The sequence below is a fragment of the Hipposideros armiger genome, unplaced genomic scaffold, assembly GCF_001890085.2.
Source record: "Hipposideros armiger isolate ML-2016 unplaced genomic scaffold, ASM189008v1 scaffold_1728, whole genome shotgun sequence".
Lineage (NCBI taxonomy): Eukaryota > Metazoa > Chordata > Mammalia > Chiroptera > Hipposideridae > Hipposideros > Hipposideros armiger.
In genome coordinates this window covers 1-18,357 of record NW_017733078.1, presented here as the reverse complement: position 1 = coordinate 18,357, position 18,357 = coordinate 1, and the positions used below count along the sequence as shown (strand labels likewise).

General features: G+C 36.0%; 1 long non-coding RNA gene across 1 annotated transcript in view; it reads left to right on the top strand.

Moving 5' to 3' along the window:
- LOC109378089 (uncharacterized) overlaps positions 1–5,035 on the top strand; it is a 52,379-nt gene extending 47,344 nt beyond the window's left edge. Inside the window, exon 3 of the long non-coding RNA XR_002122955.1 lies at positions 4,059–5,035. This is a non-coding gene — a long non-coding RNA (uncharacterized LOC109378089). The remainder of the gene's footprint in view (positions 1–4,058) is intronic.
- Positions 5,036–18,357: the final 13,322 nt, after the last annotated feature.

Sequence of the window (18,357 nt, the reverse complement as noted above, 5' to 3'; positions counted from 1 at the left end):
TACGCCGTCGCCAGCGACTCACGGCAGCCCAGCTCCAGGTTGAGCTGTTGTTCAGCATCTTAGCTGTGGAGGGCAGTGTCACTGGCCCTCGTATGAGGGATCTGAACCGCGGCCCTCTGGCGTCCCAAGCCAGCTCTTAACCACCGCGCCACTCGGCTGGCCCTTGTGTCTATATTTTTAAATGCCCCATCCTCAGTGTGTTAATTAGAAGCCTACCTTGCCTATATCATGTTACTCTTCCAACCTTAACTTTTCTTATCTGAAAAATGAGCACATTGGAAAAATCATCTCTGAAGTAACTTTCTACTCTAAATTTTTATGATTGACTACATACAGTTTATTTTTATTATTTGCAGATTTGCAGTTCACCTACTCACTAAAATTTGTGACCTCAAAATTAATACTTGCAGTGCTTTTGCCGTCATTCATGGACATGAGGAAATTGGCAAAAAATTGGCGTCATTTGATGTACACATTCCTAGCTGAGGTTGAGCAAGGCAGTGCTCTGCTTTCTTGTTCCAACTCTCATGCTGTAAACAAGTGTCCTTTTTAAGGTGCTATGTTTTTCACATTTTTGTGCTTTTTTGTTGGAGATTTTGCTGTGTAAATGGCCTCCAAGTGTAGTACTAAAGTGCTACTTAGTCTTCCTAAGTACAAGAAAGCTGTGATGTGCCTTTCGGAGAAAATACGTGTGTTCAATAAACTTCATTCAGGCATGAGTTATATAGTGCTGTTGGCTGTGAGTTCAATGTTAGTGAATCAACAATACATATTAAATAATGTGTCTTTAAACAGAAACACACAGAAAACAAGGTTATGTATTCATTGGTTGACAAAAGTATTATGATCAGAGGCTGGTAGGAACCTAATGCTATACTTCCCCTAGGAACAATGCTTCAGTATTCACTAACTTAATGTTCCTAATTTGGAAGAACTTAACTACTGTGAATAACAAGAATGAACTGAATATTTTTTCTTTTATCCTGTCCTTGTGCTCCTTGGAATAATAAGTTCATGTTCTTTTTTACCTGGAAACCTACTGTTGTGTACATTGACAGCACAGTAAATACCTGTTCAATGAATAAATGAATCTTTGTGTGTCTCACATAATAGATGACCAAAACACTTTTGTTGGATAAATTAGTGTTGATTAATTTATACCTGAGGACAAAAGATACTATGCTAGAATGCTACTTTCATTTTAGAATTTTATTTGGTCATATTTGAGAAATGAATTTAGCATTTTGGACATATACACAGGTACAAATGTATTGATGAATGGCTTTTTTCCCCCCTCCTCTATTGTTTCAGAATATTGTTCTGATTTGTTGAAACCAAAGCTGTCATTTGAAGGTACCCTAGATTTGAAATCCTTATGCTTACAAAAAGTCATGGAAGTATTTTTGAAACAATAGCATTAGAAATATCTGTAAAATATCTGCAAAATTCTCTGTAACTATGTTTGCCTGTAAAATTTCATTGGCTATTTTGTAGCAATTGCTCTTCAGAAATTTTTCAGACAGTATTAAATGTCATTTGTTTTTCTTATTTAAAGCCCACTTTTCATTTATGAGTATGTCCTATGTTATACATCCTATAATGCTTTTTTTTTTAAAGATTTTATTGGGGAATTGGGAGAGGGGAACAGCGTTGGGGAATTGGGGAAGGGGACCAGCCAAGTTGTTGTTCTTCAGTCTTTGTTGTGGAGGGCGCCATTCGCCACCTGGCTACCTGTTGGCAGCTCGTGGCCTATAAGCTTACGGTGCTGTGTTCAATCTTAGTTGCTGGTGGATGTAGCCACCATCCCACGCAGGAGTTGAACCAGCAGACTTGTTGTTAAGAGCACATGCTCTATCCACTGAGCCATCCAAGCGGCAGCTCAGCTCAAGGTGCCGAGTTCAGTCTTAGTTGCGGGTGGGCAGAGCCCACCATCAAACAGGCAATCTTGTTACACCAGCTGAGCCATCCTGCCACCTATTGGCAGCTCAGCTCGGCCGCAGCGTCACTGGTCCATGTGGGAATTGAACCGGCGGCCCTGTTGCTCAGAGCTTGCGCTCTTAAGCCAACTCTTAACCAACTGAGCCACTCAGCTGGCCCTACATCGTATAATGTTTTGATATATATTTCTGTTCATTGGAAGCTCTAAAAACCAGAAGTTTATGAACCTCACTTAGATGAAATTGGTTTGACTCCTACAGCCCACCACCACTACCACTCAATTATGCGCCTTATATAAGTCACCAGTAAATCTCAGGACAGTTCACTTTCTAATGGTGATCTGTTTCTGGGTGTCTGCTTCCTAGCCTGATGTCTTTGCTTTGACTTAGATGAAAAATTCAACTCTTTTCCCACATAAGGCAGCAGTAGTGGTAAGTTGTGGTACTTTATTAAATTTCAAAACTTCTCTGTGACCCTCTTGTTCCATTTACAGTGTTTCAACAATTCTAAGGTGCACATTTTACACACACACACACACACACACACACACACACACACACACACACACATCTCTCTGAAGTCAGGATGGTCTTTCAGCCAGTGGTATCTGTCTTAAGTTGGTTTCCCTAGGAAATAGATTCTGAGGCAGAAATTCGCATGCATGTATTGGGTTGTCGGAAAAGTCATGACACATGTTTGCAACAGATGGCTCTAGTTCATTTTTGGAAGTACTAGATTCATTTGCATCTGTGTTATTGCTATGTCATTGGACAGCTGACAGTGCTAGGTTCATTCTAAAAAAAATTGAGCAATTTGGTTGAGTTTTGGAGATTTTACAAGTTGAAGATGGAAGACCAAACTGTGCATTTTTGCCATATTTTACTGTTTTACTTTCATAAAGGGAATAACATGCGTCAAGCTTGTGAAAAGTTGCATAAAGTTTACGGTGACAATGCTCTACAAGAACGTCAGTGCCAACGATGGTTTACGAAATTCCATGCTGGTGATTTTGATCTCAACAACGCTCCTTGGTCAGGGAGGCCCACGAGGTTGATGACGACAAAATAAAGGCATTGATCGAGTCAAACCCACGTTACACGACACAAGAGATTGCAGAAACATTGAACATCCATCACTCAAGCATTCACGACCACCTGAAGAAGCTGGGATACGTAAGCAAACTCGATATTTGGATTCCACATGAACTCAAAGAAGTTCATTTGATGGCGTGTGTAAACATCTGCAACATGCTCATTAAATGTGAGGAAAACGATCCTTTTTTGAAATGACTGATAACTGGTGATGAGAAGTGGATTGTTTACAACAATGTGGTTTGCAAATGGTCTTGATCCCGATGTGATGATTCGCCTCAAACGACATTGAACGCAGATGTTCATCAGAGGAAGGTTGTGCTCTCAGTGTGGTGGGATTTTAAAGGTGTCGTGTTTTTTGAGCTCCTACCAAAGAAACAAACAATCAATTTGAATGTGTACTGTTGGCAATTGGACAGTTTGAATGAATCCATCATCCACAAACATCCAGAGCTTGTTAACTGTAAAGGAGTTGTGTTCCATCGTGACAACGCCTGACCACACATAAGTTTGACCACCCGTCAAAAATTATTGGAGCTTGGATGGGATGTGTTGCCACACCCACCATACTCGCCTGACCTTGCACCATTAGACTTCCACTTGTTTCGCTCTCTTCAAAACTCCTTGTGTGGTATAACATTCAATTCAGATGAGACTGTAAATCAACACCTTTTTCAGTTTTCCACAAATAAAGACAGGTCTTTCTATGAACGAGGAATTATGAAGCTCACTGAAAGATGGCAAAAGGTTATTGAACAAAATGGGCAATATATTATTGATTGATCTTTGTTTTTTAAATAAATAAATGACCTTTGAAAAACATAGGCAAAATACATCATGACTTTTCGGACAATCCAGTATATTGCACAGTTTTTTCAGAAACACCACTTGTAAGATAGTGACAAAAGCAGGACTGGTTTGCAGGAAAAGTTGAATTGTGGTACATTTACAACAGAGGCCTTAGATTTTTCTCAAAATTGTCCCTAATTGAGATACAGGGGCTGTTCCTTTGTGCTTCTGTATTATTAGGTGCCAGTAACCATAGGAGGCACCATAACCTTGAATGAAGAAGCTCTCTTCAGCTGTTGACAATTCCCAGAGAATGACTCAACTGTGAGCTGTCAACATGGAGTACATCTGATACCTGGAGAGATAAGTACCTCCTTTCTGGAGAGGAGGTATCTGGTAGCCAACCACAGCATTCAGTACTTTTGTCACATAGTAGCTTTTTATTTCTTAGTGGCACATAACATAATTGTGGCTCTTAAAATCAATAGCCTCTTAGAGTCAATGAAACATGGTACTTTCAAGAAAGATTTAAAGGTTGTAGTGATAAAATCTACTTAAGAAGTCAGAATTAAAGATCGGTCAGGTTTATCTTAGCCATGTAAAAAGTTGTAAACTTGCTTTCAGTCATTCAATAAAAAATTGTTTTGACTAATTGCCACATATCAGATCCTATTTTAGGAGCAGTGAGTAGTAAAGAGAAAGTCCCTGCTATCATAGATCTTAACATTCCAGTGGAGAAAGACCAAATAAGCAAATAAATATGTTATATGTCAGGTGTTCTGAGACTTTCATAGCTGTGTATAAGTTGATATTCACATTAAGGTTGATATTGTCTTAATATGGCTCTATGACCAAGAGATTGTAAGGACATGCTAACTTTCTTGATCGATGTTTCTTGATTACGGTATTAATTACATCACTAAAGAGTTTTCTGCTTCAGTTGTGGAAATTGATGAGTCTTTTACAGTTGAATGTGTAATATGGTTTTGTTATGTGTAATATGGTTCATAAACTTGGATTTTCTACATGTTATTACATTTTGCAATTTTTCTAATTCCTGTCATAAGGAACATTATTATTAAAAAAATGTTGTTTAATTATACATGGGTATGTGCTCAGTATTGTTCACAGAAAATTAGAGACACAGACTCTTTCCTGGAGTGTTAAACTGATGGAAGGATAACCCTATAAGTAACAGTATTTTAAAATTTCAGTCAAACCCACTGCTTACACACTAATTTTGTGTTGGTGAGATAATTTGGATTCTTCCTGATATGCAGATTTTCTGAAATTAAATAAAAACATAAATATTACATGTTGGATCATGTCAATAGTACAGTCTAATATTACGACTCTGGGAGGTGATAGATTCCATGTGATGTAAACTTCAAAAACATCGGCATACTCTAAAATATCTTGCTCTTCCTTAATAAAGTACATGTACCATAAGCACTAACTGATTTCAGCCTTTTTGACCTTTTCCTAGTTTTATCCATTAGCAGTTCTTAGGATCAAACATTCCAGTAGACATCCAAATGTATAATTCACTTATAGACTAAATATGAAGGCCAAATTGTCTTATAATTAACAAGTAGCAGAGTGAACAGAGTTACTAATAGGCCCATGGATATTTGTTTTCTCTACTGTTGCCATTAATAATATTTAAAATATATCCTTTATCTTCCTTGCCTTCATTCAGTCGTTCGTTCATTCATTCAGTGAAATAATATATGTAAAGGACATATACATTGCCTTGTACAGAGTTTGCACTCAATAAATGTTAGTATTTTACTTCCCATCCTGTATCCTTCCTTCAGTGAGCACTTATTAAATATTTGGTATGCCTAGGCACTGTTTTATATTTTAAGACATACAAAAAGGAAAAGAGAATCTGCCCTCAAGGATCATGTCATTTAGTTGAGACACATAGGCAGGTAACTGTAGTACAGGCATACCTCAGAGATACTGCCAATTTGGTTCCAGACCACCACAGTTGCGGTGTATATTTATAGCAGCTTTATTCATAACTGCCAAAACTTGGAAGCAACCAAGACATTCTTCAGTAGGTAAATGGATAAATAAACTGTGATACATCTAGACAGTAAAATATCATCTAGCACTAAGTAGAAATGAATCTCAGGCCATGAAAAGACATGGAAGCTTAAGGACATATTAGTAAGTGAAAGAAGCCAATGTGAAAAGGCTACATACTGCATAATTCTAACTATATAAAATTCTGGAAAAGGTATAACTGTGGAGACAGTAAAAAGATCAGTGGTTGCTAGGAGTTAGAGGGGATGGAAGGTTGAGAATGCAGAGCACAGAGGGATTTTAGGGCCATGAAACTATTCTGTATAAAACCATAATGGTGCATACATGTTTAAATCCATAAAATGTACCAAACCCAAATGTAAACTGTCACATTTGTGTGATAACTATGTGTCAATGTGGTTTATCAATTGTTACATATATACCACTCTGATGGGAAATATTGATAAGGGGGAGCCTAGAGTGTATATGGGGACTGTACCTTCCTCTCAATTTTTCTGGAACCTAAAACTGTTAAAAAAATAAAGTCTATTAAAATAATGAATGAATAAATATAGGCATACCTTGTAAATAATGTGGGTTCGGTTCTAGACCATCACAATAAAGTGAGTATCTCAATAAAGCAAGTCACATGAATTTTTTGGTTCCCCAGTACATATAAAACTTGTGCTTATACTATATTGTAGTCTATTAAGTGTGCAGTAGCAGTATGTCTAAAAAACAATGTATATACCTAATTTAAAAATACTTAATTGCTAAACAAGGCTAATCGTCATTTGAGCCTTCAACAAGTTGTAATCTTTTTGCTGGTGGAGGGTCTTGTCTTAATGTTGATGGCTGCTGACTGACTGATCAGGGTGGTAGTTGCTGAAGGTTGGGGTGGCTGTGGCAATTGCATAAATTAAGACAACAGTGAAGTTTGCCACATTGATTGACTCCTCTCTTCATGAGTGATTTCTCTGTAGCATATGATGCTGTTTAATAAACCCACAGTAGAACTTCTTTCAAAATTGAAGTCGTCCTCTCAACCCTGCTGCTGCTGTGTCAATTAAGTTTATGTGATATTCTAAATACTTTGCTGTCATTTTAACAGTCTTCACAGCATCTTCACTAAGAGTAGATTCCATCTCAAAAAACCACTTTCTTTGCTCATCTATAAGAAGCAACTCCTCATTAAAAGTTTTATCTTGAGGGCCGGCCGAGTGGCGCGATGGTTAAGAACTGGTTTGGGACACCAGAGGGCCCCGGTTCGGATCCCACATATGAGGGCCAGTGACACTGCCCTCTACAGCTAAGATGCTGAACAACAGCTCAACCTGGAGCTGGGCTGCCATGAATCGCCGGCGACGGCATAGGCTGCAGCCCCTGTGTCAGTGGGTTGCCATGGGCTACCGTGTGTAGCCAGCAGCCAGCGTGAGCGGCCAGCAGCCGCAGTGAGCGGCCGTCCAGAAACCGGTGACTGATCTGCCTCGCCTGGGAAGAGTGCAATGATGGTGCCAGCTTGGGCCAGTGAAGCAACGTCCTCCACAACTAGACTGAAGAACAAAAGGACAGCAACCTGTCTGTTCCCCTTCCCCCAATTCCCCTGCACTGTTCCCATCCCCCCAATACCCCAATAAAAATCTTTAAAAAAAAAAAAAAGTTTTATCTTGAGATTGCAGCTATTCAGTCACATCTTTAGGCTCCACTTCTAATTCTAATTCTCTTGCTATTTTCACCATATCTGCAGGTACTTCCTCCACTGAAGTCCTGAACCCCTCAAAGTCATCCAGGAAGTTTGGAATCAACTTCCAAACTCCTGTTAACCTTGATATTTTGACCTCATGAATCACAAATGTTCTTAATGGCATCTAGAATGGTGACTCCTTTCCAGAAGGTTTTCAATATACTTTGCCCGGATCCATCAGAGGAATCAGAATCTACTGAAGCTATAGCCCTTACCAAATGTATTTCTTAAGCAATAAGACTTGAAAGGTGAAATTGCTCCTTGACCCATGGGCTGCAGAATGGATGTTGTGTTAGCAGGCATGAAAATAACATTAATTGCATTGTTCATCTCTGTCAGCTCTTGGGTGACCAGGTACATTGTCTATGAGCAGTAATATTTTGAAAGGCATCTTTTTTTCTGAACAATAAGTCCCAATAGTGGGCTTAAAATATTTAGTAAACCATGTTGTAAACAGATGTGCTGTCATCCAGACTTTGTTGTGCCATTTATAGAGCACAGGCAGAGTAGATTTATTGGGTTGTTGGAAAAATCCTGATGCATTTTGCAACGAAAAACATAGAAAAATACGTCATGACTTTTCCGACAACCCAATAGCATAGTTCTAAGGGCCCTAAGATTTTTAGAATGGTAAACGAGCATTGGCTTCAATTTAAAGTCATCAGCTGCATTAGCCTCTAATAAGAGAGTAAGCCTGTCCGTTGAAGCTTTGAAGCCAGACATTGACTTTGAAGCTAACATATTCCAATAGGAAGCTGTTTCATCTGCATTGAAAATCTGTTGTTTAGTGTAGCCACCTTCATTAATTATCTTAGCTAGATCTTCTGGCTAACTTGCTACAGCTTCTTCATCAGCACTTGGCTGCTTCACCTTGCACGTTTATGTTATGGAGACGGTTTCTTGCTTTAAACCTCATGAACCAACCTCTGCTAGCTTCACATTTTTCTTTTGCAGATTCCTCACCTCTCTCAGCCTTTGTAGAATTGAAGAGAGTAAAGGCCATGCTCTGGATTAGGCTTTGGCTTAAGGGAATGTTGTGACCCGTTTGATCTTCTATTCAGATCACTAATACTTTCTCCATATCAGCAATAAGACTGTTGCACCTTCTTATCACTGGAGTAGCACCTTTAATTTGTTTCAAGAACTTTTCCTTTGTGTTTGCGACTTGGCTAACTATTTGGTGCAAGAGGCCTAGCTTTCGACCTCTTGTGGCTTTCCTTACTAAGCTTAATCATTTCTAGCTTTAGATGTAAAGTGATAGATGTGCATCTCTTTCACTTGAACAGTTAGAGGCTATGGTAGGGTTACTAACTGGCCTAATTTCAATATTTTAGTCTCAGGGAATAGGGAGGCCCAAGAAAAGGGAGAGAGCTGGGAGGAATAGCCAGTTTGTGGAGTCAGACACACACATTTATCGATTAAATTTGTCATCTTATGTGGACATGGTTCATGGCACCCCAAAACAATTACAATAGTAGTATCAAAAATCACTGATTACAGATCACCATAACAAATATAATACTAATAATGAAAAAGTTTGAAATATTGCGAAAATTACTAAAATGCGTCAGAGACATGTAGTGAGCAAATGCTGTTGGAAAAATGGAGCAGATAGACTCACTCAACACAGGGTTGCCACTAACCTTCAATTTGTAAAAACCCAATATTGCAAAGTGTAATAAAGTGAAACTCAATAAAATAAGGTGTGCCTGTACTTTCAAGTATTCTAATCTAATATAGTTAAGTGAAAAATACTTTGAGAACAGGAATTGTCCAATATGGGAGGTGGACATAAGTGACATTTGAAATGAGTCTTAAAAGATAATTTGCTAAGTGTGTAAGTCTAGGGAGAACTTTATTATGAAAGGCAACTGTGTGTCTAGAGCATACAGACATGAAGTAATAATTTTTTTTAAAAAAAACATTGCCTGTTATCTTATATGATTAATACCTTGCAGGCTTTAAGGACTAGAAATAATATAATATAATTTCTAGTGAAGGACTAGTCACATGATAATCACTCAGTAAGTGGTTGTTATTGTTGTTATAATGTTTCAAATCTATAATTTGAAAGCCAAGGTTTATTATTCCAAAATAATAAGTATATAACATACTATTGAAGTGAAGTTTATTTTAATTATGACAGATGCCAACATCATTAAAGTACTTATTTATTTCATGAAGAAACTGATGTCACATTAAAAAATAATAATACATCATGACCAAGAGGGGTATATTCTAGAAATACAAGGCATGTCAGTAAAATTCATTCATACAATTAATTAGTGATAAAGACAGAAATCATATAATCATCTGTATAATTGACTATATTTATTTTACACATTCATTTGAAAACCACCCAGTAAAACAGGAATTAATGGATACTTCTTTAACGTGATAAAATATATGTGTGTGTGTGTGTGTGTGTGTGTGTGTGTGTGTGTGTGTGTATATATATATATATATATATAAATAAAATCTCACCAAAACCCACTAGAAGTTTTCCTGCTACAGTCAGGAATAATATATAATAGTCAGTAACTACTGTGCTGCTTAATATTATGTTGGAGGTATTAGCCAATCAGTTTGACAAGACAAAGTAATTAGAGGCAAATAAATTGGAAAGGAAGGAATAAAACTATCTGTTTTTAGATGATATGATTGTATCTGGAAATCCAGAGGAATCTATAGAAAAATAGATACAAATAATGAAAAATTTTTGTAAAATTTGTTAGCCTTATAGATGCAAAATAAAAGACCAATTAGAATATATAATGGAAGAGAAAATCCCATTTACAATAGCAAAAGAGAAAATAAAATACTTTTGCATAAATATATAAAGAATGTGCAAAACATATATAAGGAAAACTATAAAGCACCTTTGAAAGTCCCCCAAATAGACCTAAACATTCAGAAAGACATAACATGTTCTTGGATAGAAAAACTGAAAATAAAGATGTCAATTCTGCCTGTGCTAATTTATAAATCTAACCCAATTTCAAGAAAAATACCATTAATTTTCCCCTCTCGGGGTGACATGAGTTGATTGTATAGTTTATTTGGAAGGATAAAAAGCAAACAAAAATCATTAGGAGTATCTTGATGAAAAGAGTACCTGGGATCTTTTTGGACTATGATATGTCAGAGGAGAATGGAATTGCCCTGAGACTACACTGTGAAGGTATACTGTTAACTCTATCAGGTAAAACAAAGTGCTTCTGTAGTTCCTTATGGATTGGTAGGAGAAAAAGACATTAGCGAGGTCAATAATTGCTTACCAAGTACCAAAAACTGTGCTGATTTGCTCCAGCAATCTGAGGCACCACCTGATTACAGTAGTCCAGTCATTCTCCAAGTCCATCTAACACATGCACAGTCAAATAGGTGAGTTAAATGGGAATGTGCTAGATATCACAATTCCTGCCTCTTTCAAGTTTTAATGGTAACGCTAATCTTTTCAGTGCCCCGAAGGATACGGTATTGCTTCTGGGGTTACTATCTTCTTATGCAGGGGAAGTGCCAGGAGCCTCTATTTATCCCTTTCTATTATAATGACCCTTAGCACAGGGGAAGAGAGTGCCAGTGGAGATTCTGCCAGATGCCAGGTATGTCTATTCCAATTATGCATTCAGGAACAAGAGCATTAACAGGGTGAGTCCACAGACTAACTGGGTTCACTTTGAGTCAAACTTGTGCTTAGACTTCACCTGTCACTTGACCTTGTTAAGTCCTCCGTTTGACTTGTGGGCCATAGTGTTTTGTGTCTCCAAGAATTAGCATTAGTTCCTTAGAGTCAGTGTGTAGTAACCTCGGAAAGGTCTGCGTATTTATTTTTCTCCATGGCACACTCTGTGAAAAAGTAATAGGCTTCTCTGAGGAAGATTTGGTAGAAAAGTGTGGTAACACTGCAGGCTCTTTTCTTAAAGGGATCTTGCCTCCCCTTCTGTCAAGGGCTTTTGGGTTTGGGGACTGGCTTAGATATGAAAACTGAGTGAGAGGGTAGCAGCATGCCACAGTTGGACTATAGGAAGCAGGAAGGTGGTGAAGAAATTTGCTGTAGAATGCTGGAAAACCAGAGCCAGTCTGCTGGGAGCCGTTCTCTGATGGTGGAGAAACTTGCCAGAGAATGTCTGTAAGCTACAATGGGTCTTCTGGGCCTCTGAGGTGAGTGCCACCAGGCTTCCCATGCAATATTTGACTGACAGCTGCACCATAAGAAAAAAAAGCACACCAGAACTTATGCTATGGCCCTGTGGCGCCCCTTCACTGCTCTGTATTGACAAAGCCTGACATTGCACCAGCTGGCAAAGGAGAAATGTTACAGGGTCCTGATCCTGCACCACAGAGAAGAGTGAGAAGGGTGGATTTGGAGCTAGGAGGCAGTAAATTGATAACTGGCACAATTACAGGTGATAACCGGCAGTTATATTTAGAGGATGTAAGGAGACCAAGTGATTATTTTGAAAACTGATTAAGAATCAAGACTTTTCTTCTGCCTTTCCTGTACAAAATATATCTCAGGTAAGCAAGTAATCAGTGAGCATGTTTCTCTTTTTCAAAGTTTTTTTTTTAAACCAAGCAATAAAGAATGATAGTCTATCACCATTTTGCAACTCCTAATGTATTCAGGCCATCACTTTTCAATAGAAATATAATGTGAGTCACATATGTAATTAAAATTTTTCTAATCACCACAGTAAAAAAGTAGATGAAATTAATTTTATTACTATATTTTATTTAGCCCAGTATATCTAAAATATTGCTATTTCAACATGTAAACAATATAAAAAATATTAACAGGATAGTTTATATTCCTTTTTTTGTTCTAAGTCTTTGAAATTTGGTTTGTTATTTTATACTTACAACACATCTCAGTTTGGATTAGCTACATTTCAAGTGCTCAGTAGTCATATTTGGCTAGTGACTGCTGTGCTGGATAGTTCTGATCTAGGTAGTGATCATCAGCAAAAGAAAAAATAAAATACTTTAGCATTAACATCACAGAAAAAGATAACCAGACATTGTGTACTTCCTGGTGGGAGTGCAAGACCTCCTATGAACTAGTCATGCCAAAATAAATAAATGAGCTTACGTGAACCTCATTAAGCATCTAGATCTGTTTTCAGAAAGCACAGTGGAATAGAGGAGCATGTACAACTGCACTGTGGTGATAGAAAATGCAAAATCTGGACTGTAGGGTACTCTACACAACAACAGACTTGGCTTCTTTAAAAGAAAATGGCAAAGGCGGGGGACAGGGTGAGAACCAGAGCCTTCAGTGATTTATTAACCAATTGAAATGTAGGGTCTTTCTTTGGATACTGCTTCTGTTAAAAAAAAAAAGAAAAACAATAGGAAATTTTCAAACACAAACTAGATATTTAATGATAGGAGAATAGGCTTTTTCAGAAGTGATAAGGGTATTCTAGTTATAATTAAAAACAAGAGTGTTATAAATAAAATTAAAGCAAGAGTTATGCAAATACATATTGAAATACATGTGGGTGAAAGTGTATCTTATCTGGGATTTTCTTCAAAATAATTTGAAGGTGTGAATGAGCATGTGGGGATAATACATTAAACAAGATTCACCGTGAGTTGATGATTGTCGCAACTAGGTTTACATGACATTCGTTGTGGTGTATTCCTTTTTTGTACTTTTGAATGTGTTTGAAATTTTCCATAACAAAACATCCTTTTAAATCTGTGAAATTCAGATTCAAAATTAGGAAAAAAAATTAAACTTTTTAGTTTGAAATAATTTTAGACTTACAGAAAATTTGCAAAAATAGTGCGGAGGCCCCATATACCATTTACTCAGCTTGTGCCTGGTTTTCTCTGGACTTGGCCTCATGTGCCTTTTCCCTTTGCTAATTTTACTCTGCATCCTTTTGCTGTAATAAACCATAACTATGACTATAACAACTTCTGAGTCCTGTGACTCCTCCTAGTGAATGATTGAGCCTGAGGGTGTTCTTGGGGACACCTGACCCAGTACCTAAATTTGGAGTTGTCTGGTGTTTTCTAGTGATTAGGTTGAGGTTATACTTTATTTTCAATAATATGGAAGTGAGGTGCGCTTCTCAATGCATATCAAAGAGTAGATGATATAGAAATGCCTTAGTACTGGTGATGTTCTTTGATCACTTGGGTGAAGGTGGTATCTGCTGGATTTCTTCTCTGTAAAGTTGGTGCTTTCCTATTTGCAGTTAATAAATTCTTGGGGAAGATGCTTTTAGTCTATACAAATACTCTGTTTCTTAAACTTCCACTCATTAGTTTTAGCTTCCATTGGTAGATCCTGTCTGCAGCAATTATTACTGCAGTGTTCTAATGATAATTTTGTTTCCAGAAATTTTTTTGTCTTAATCTCTAAATAGACTGAGACTGTATATATTGGGTTGTCGGAAAAGTCATGATTTATTTTTTCTATGTTTTTCGTTGCAAAAATGCGTCATCACTTTCCTGACAACCCAATACATAGAAATAATGTTAGATTTATTTGCAACCAAAATATTCATAATTTGATAAATTTTCTTAATTTATCATTTATATTAAGCGTCTTGTAAAGAGAATGAAAGCTGTTTTGTTAACTTCTAAATTTTCTAGGTTTATCTTATTTTAATAAATAAAACCATTCATTTCAAAGTATTGCTTTGTTTTAATAGATTATTACAGTCCTGAGAATTAAATTATTTTCTCCCAAATTACCATGTTTGATATAAGCTACAATTACAATATATTGAAATTTTTTCTTGTGAAAAGTCAATTTCACATCATAACATAAAAAGCTATTTATATTTATTAACAGAAGTAAGATTTTCCTGAGAAGAAGAACCAGTGTAATGATCAGTTTTCCCTCCCTCTTCTGTATTTAGAAAGAGAGTGATAAGAATGATCCTATTCTTGTTAACTATTTTAGAACAGTTACTGGTTTTTTACAAAGCTATTTTATTTCCTTCTACTAAGTCATATGTTCTGGAGATGACGAACTTAACAAAGTTTATTTAATAATAAAATTTATAGTACAGTGACAAATGCAACTTCAAATAAAAATTCAGTATTAGAATGTTGCTTAAATATGGTATTTTTAGTTCTTTAGGAAAAAAAAGGCAAAAGGTACTAACAAAGTGTTGTTTCTATGCTTTATACTAAGAAGTTTATGTTTGTTATTTCAATTCATCACAATAAGCCTGTAAAGTAGGTTGTTGCTATGTTCATTCAAAATAAGTAAATAGTTTAAAGTGTTGTAGTAATTTGCCTAAAACACAGGAGTTATTAAATACAGGAGTCAGTATTCAAATCCTTATCATACTCCAAAACATTTTTTCTATTACGCTCATCATGTTCAAACTGTTCCATGAACATTACAGTATTTGTTTGAATAAGTATTCTACACTGCCCTCTTGTGCACTTGCTTTTAATATAAAAATGATTAATGTAAACTTCATATGTTACTATTTCAGGTTACAATGAGCTTTGTGAAGTTTAGCATACCCTTATGTGTTTGGAAATTGTAGGGTTAGCTCTATAATGCCTGAATATCTCCCCTTAGACATTGCTGCTGTGTTCTGTGTATTTTTCTCCAAATGGAAGGTGATGCTTTAAGCTGTAACTAAGCAAGCTGCCTCTTCATTTACCTGGCATATAAATGGAAGAATAGAGATAACATTCCATTTATCTTCAGAACTGTAACTCTAGAAAATTCATATCTAATCACTACTAAATCAGCACTGTTTAAAAAGTTTGAAAAATTGACACATAAGTTTTAAGTATAAATGCTGCTGAGCTTTAGTTGTTAGCTATTGCAATCTTGGAATTTTTCTAGTGCTTGATGGTAAATTTTCTCATGTCTGGGACTTAACTCCCCCAAGCCTTGTCAATAGATCTGGGTCACTTAACTACTGTACTCTTTATCACAGTCAGAGGATCCTATGTCCCCCTCATGTCTCCGCTAATAACTTGTGACAATTTTTTTTCCAACATATTTAAAACTTTAACTTCCCCATCAAAGATAAGAAAGATGAAGGAAACACACATTATTGATGGTGATGATCCTTTAAAAAACTATCCTGATATGTTAACTAACTAGTCATGTAAATATATTAATGCTTAAACTTCAACTAATTTTTAAAACATATGATATAAAAGCTAGCAATTTTAGGTCTTTTTAAAAACAGTCTTTAAAATAAATGCTTTTCCATTGCATATTTAAAATATTTAAATAGAATTCATGAACTTTTAAACAGAGTAATTTCCTCTCAGTTATCTGATTTCTCTCTGTGAGTTTTTGACACTCCTTCCCTTTTAGAAAGTAAACTGTCAACTTTCCACCTTATCTAACACATGTTATTAAAAATACTATTTTGTTGGGGGGAGGGAGTGGGGCGGCGGATTGGGGGAGGGGGTTGTCATTTTGAGGGGTAAAAAGTATGACTGTTGCACTGTGTTGTACATCTGAAACTAATTTAAAAAAAATACTGTTTTGTTTTGGCTTTGTTTTTATATATGTCTTGTCTGAATCAGCACTTTTTATTTACACTGTATGCTCATAGAATACAGGACCTCTTGTTTTTATGTTGCATTTTCATCATGCCATAAATGAAAAGGCATTTAGTAAATGCTTTTTATCACTGGTTGATGAACTATATATGATTGTGTGTTTCAGCTTCTTTCTTGTAATATTTTAGATTATATGATTATTTTTATGATCTACATCCCTATGAAGAAAATATATGATCCCCCTCATAACGGCTTGAAGGCCAAGACATCATAGCAATTGATAATTATTTGTTAGGGTTTATTTTCAGTTATAAAGCTAGTAGAGGTTTCTGAGAGCAAAAGCAACAGTTTGAAGCCATGAAAAGGACAAGTTCTCCCTAGTCATTATACACAGCCAGTATTAATAGTTTATTATGTCTAATTGCTCTTCAATTAGATCTTTTGGAAATAGCCTCTTGACCACATAACTGCTGAGGAACCTACGTAATGGTTTTCGGACGGTGATGTCACATCTTTTGGCTTCCGTAAGTGTAGGGGACTGAGGGCTGACAAAGTAGAGCAGTGTTCTATTTCATCTTTGACTTGCCTTTAATTCTGCTCTTCTGTTTCTGAGCAGGTCTAGACTCCAGAGTGACTCTCTTGCTTTTCTCCTGAACATGCCTTCCTACTTGTCTCTCAGAATCTCTTTATTTTCTTCTCTGATATCTTTTTCTTCCTGCTTCTGGAAAAGGAACATTGGGATTTCAGCATAAATTTGGTTTCCTGGAAGAAGAGTAGGATGATACCCGGGTGTCTGCAGATTGGGGGTAATTGATGAATTCATTTTATTGTTTCCTGTAAAATGGCATTAATGTGTAAATAAATATATGTTTTATATGTTATGTAATGGTTTGTTTATAAAAATGACGTATGTCAGCTTAAAAGATTGAGGGAAATGATCCACTTGGCTATAAGTAATACTTTATAAATTTTTACATATTTTTTGATATTCTTTTAAAGAATAAATTTCAACTATTTCATGTACCTAAAGGATAAATTTTAATAGGAGCTTCATATACCAATTCAAATTTTGGATTTGCTCGGGTTTTATTATAAAATTAAACAGTGCTAGCTTAGATACATGGAACATGTGTTAGGCAGGACATAATTTTAAACTTTTTTTTTTTACATAGCAGTTGCATGGGGGACATATATCCTAATTCTAAAGTGTGAAATTTGAACTGGCAGAATTGTGAACATTTTTAACATTTTAAAGTCCTTTCAATCTGTTTTATAGGAATTGCGATTAAAAAAATAATAATCTACTTTTGTTACATGATAGAAAATAGTTCCTAAAAGCAAAAACTCTCCTCTATTTAATTACTTTCTATTTTCACACACAAACAAAGTTTGTCTTCAGTTTTTCAAATTGTCATTAAGGGCCATTGATTTATTTCATTTTAAAATCACTGAGACTTCTTCTTTTGGGATATGCAGAAGTGACAGGGACACTTTGCCCTTTCCTGTGATGCTTATCCTCTCATGTCTCGCCCACTCATACATTACAGCTTCCTCCTAGGCCTTTAATATTGTAGATCTGTACTGTCATTTTTGCCAGCTATTTTATTGATCCTACATTTGTGCCATATTGAATGAGCAAATGTTGTGCCCTACGGATAGGAAAATGTTAAAATAATTATCCAACAATGATAGGGATATAACCAAGTGAAGTTGTAATCAAAATTCCATATTTTCTGACTATTTTTGAAGTTTGCATAGACAGATATTGGAAGGTTATTGTATCTTAGAACTTATAAAATACCTTTTTTTTCCTATTTTATTGTTCCAGAGGTGTTTTTCTTTGTTAAAAGGTATTTATTTAATGATATTATTGAATGTCTTAACTGTTATCTCTTCATTTTACTTCCTTCTTTTGCTCTTCTCTATTTTCTACCTTGCTCACCTCACATCCAGCTAGAAGTATTTCAATTGTGAGTTGTTGGGTCTTCACCAAACATGAGGAATTCTCTAACTTAAAAAACTCTTTACAAAAGCTTTCAGCTCTGTAATTTTGCTTTACTTTTTGTCTTTTTTCAGTCTGTTAATAATAGTATTATTTATTTATTGAATGTTTCCAGTGTGCTGGGTTTCCCTTGTAAGTTTGTGTGTGTGTGTGTGTGTGTACATATATACATACATATGTATACACATATACATATCATTTAATTTAATCAAGTATTTTATGATTTCTGTTGGCCACTGTGAAAATCAGATAGTTTTCTT